This window comes from Phytophthora infestans, genomic scaffold (assembly GCF_000142945.1).
Source record: "Phytophthora infestans T30-4 supercont1.160 genomic scaffold, whole genome shotgun sequence".
Taxonomy (NCBI): domain Eukaryota; phylum Oomycota; class Peronosporomycetes; order Peronosporales; family Peronosporaceae; genus Phytophthora; species Phytophthora infestans.
Genome location: NW_003303599.1, coordinates 185433 through 188293, shown reverse-complemented (window position 1 = coordinate 188293; position 2861 = coordinate 185433).

The window sequence follows — 2861 nt, the reverse complement described above, 5'->3', positions numbered from 1 at the left end:
GAGAAATTAACGTGTCCTTACATTGAACTGTCATCATTTTCTGCAACTAACTTAACAAGTACGTATTCGGTTTTGTCATCATTTTCTGCGTTAAACTTTAACAGGTACCGAATTCGGTTTTTGACATCAACGTTTGAACAAACTTGGTGCACAGGTAATTTGCCAGAAGGTATTTTTATGCGGGCCCTCATCCGGAGGGCCCTCGCATAAAAAGAGCAGTAAGGAAAACTACAGTTTACCGGTATCTGTACTTGTAAATACCAGTATAAATCGTTCCCGTTGCAGAGACCGTTCCCGTTGCAAATCGTTCCCGTCCTAACGACCGTTCCCGTTGCAAAAACAAAAACGTTTTTCGCATTCACTTTCAGATTCTATGCAAACTCATGAACTCGGTCACCGGGCCCTTGCTGCCGAATGGATATCTGGCCGTGGGCCTCGTCCTACCGGATCGCGTTATACCTACACTACTAGCCGAAGCTAAGGCCCGTACGTACACTGGGGTTTTCAATCGTGTCGGAGGTGGCGACGACTCCTACCGCCAACAGTCTCGCGTGGATAGTGCTGCGTTGTCGCCAGCTCTCTTGGAGCTGCGTAAGGCGCTGGATGTAGTCATTGGAATGCTGCACCCGGGTTGGAAGCCAGGCGTATTCTCGTTCATGCGCTCGAAGCCAGGCGGAACAGAGCAGGAGGCCCCCCAGGACTACCAAGGCGACGACATAGCTCGTGCCCGCGCAGCCCATCCCGGCGGTGTTCCAGCAAGCATGGTGCTAGCTTTGCAGCCCAATACGAGGCTTCGAGTCTTCGACGGATGCTTCGCTGCCAGGGACGACAGCAAAGAGCGCATTGTGGAAATTCCCGTGGGATTTTGCCTAATCTTTAGAGGAGATCTCATTCACAGCGGTGTTTCTTTCATCAAAACTAACTACCGTGTACACTGCTATCTAAGCTACGCCGACGTGCACTGGACACCCTGATGTGGTCCAAAATGTTCTTCCGAGCCATGGTGTGTGTGGTTTCTGCGGTGTCAAGATGCTTAAAGGGGCCTGGCTGCGCAAACATCGGTATTTGTGTGAGCAGAATCCCGATGGAGCTTCGAACCGGTTGAAGCGAAAGCGCGAGGGCAAGGAGGGTGTCTTCAAATGCGAGTTGTGCCCCAACGTCGAATACCCCGTGGCGAGTAGTTTGAGTTCGCACAAGAGCAGAGTCCACGGTAGCGGCCAGTAGGTGGAGTAAATCTCATTACATCGCATTTGAAGGTTCATATTGCAAATTTCCTTTTTTTAATTATTGGAAGTTGAAGTAAAATTTAAAGTTGAAGTTGCAAGAAAACATATATTTAGACGTATAGCTTCTGTCTGGTCTACTGCTTCTCGTTTGGCTGCTGTTCCGTAAAGGGGATACGGCCGGCAAAACCCCATGAACGCGGTGGTAGGAAAGCGTCTTCGAAACTCAAAATTACGTCTCCTTCGTGGATGCCGAACTGTTGCATATCAATCGGGGGCAGACCTACCATTGTAGGTGGAGTAGCAGGATGACTCAAATCCATGCGCTCACTGAAAGTTGGCTCGCGTCCAGTTCCTCTTTTGCCTTGATTCTTTCGATGCTGGGGCTTGGTCGATTTTCCCTTTCGATTCGTGCGGGATTGTAGCTGGGTTCTAGAATACTTGGCACAGTGTGCTTATCTTGATCCCTATAAATCCACCAATGCTTGTCGAAATCATGAGGAGCTAAGAACCGTTGCCCGTTGGACTCGACGATCAAAATTAACTCGTGCAGGCATGGTCTGCCGTGTACGACACGGAAAACACCTGAGCACTTGCTACGCCGAACCCCGCTGTTTACTATCTTCTCCGCATCTTTCCACAGCCTCTCTGTTTCTCCAAGAGCTACTCGTGTGATAATACGAACTACTCTGGAATAACGGTTCTTCTGGAATATGTGAAGTGCAGTGACTGCGTTTTGCTCCATAAGTAAGCGCGTCTCCGACGCCGCGATCGTCCACCAACTCAGAAGCTTCTTAAACACCGTGTACAAATCTCCTTGACTCGATTCCAATTTGCTCTTGATCTTGGCATGCGTTCCTTCAACTGTGGAAGTATCGCGGACACCAAAGTGCATGTACTTGTTTGTACAGTGTTTGACAATCCTTGTCTTGTATTTCCACCAATGCAGATCGAGGTAATCTGAGACTGGTTTGCACTTCTCAATTAGATCATCACGCTTGGCATTGAAGTCGGCTTCTGTTTCGGCGTCCACAGCCTCGTAGAAACTCGCCATAAATGAGTTCGTTTGCCAAGAATTCTCCTTCTTTGGTTGACCAGGAGCAAGGTTCTCAACGTCCACCCACGAACATCCCGCGAAGGTTGATGGTAATGATGCGTGCTTCGAGCAGTATGAACAATCTTCCACTGGCCGGCAGTGTCATCTTTAAAATACAGCCCTAATCTCTATCCGCATCGGGCAAGCCGAGCGCTTCGATCCCCGTAGCGTACGCTTCCGATCATGCTCGGTCAGGTGTTGAGTGTTCTTAGGGGCCCCTGCACGGTCACACTCGTAGTTACGAGCCCAAATTTCGCGTTCGGGGCCACCCTTGTATCGAACACGTCGGCGAGAGACGTTGAAGCCGTGATCTAGCGTCCACTGGTGCAGCGCGGCTTCAGCGGCATCGTGAGAGCTGTAAGTGGTCTCTGGGGGCGGCTGAATAGCGTGAAGGGGGAGGTTGTTGCCGCTCATGGCTAATCAAATTGTATTTGGTGACCTTTCGTTCGTCTATAATCTTCGTCTACAGCTTACAGCCATTCGTCTATAATCTTCGTCTACAGCTTACAGCCATTCGTCTACACGAAAGTACCGGTTATACC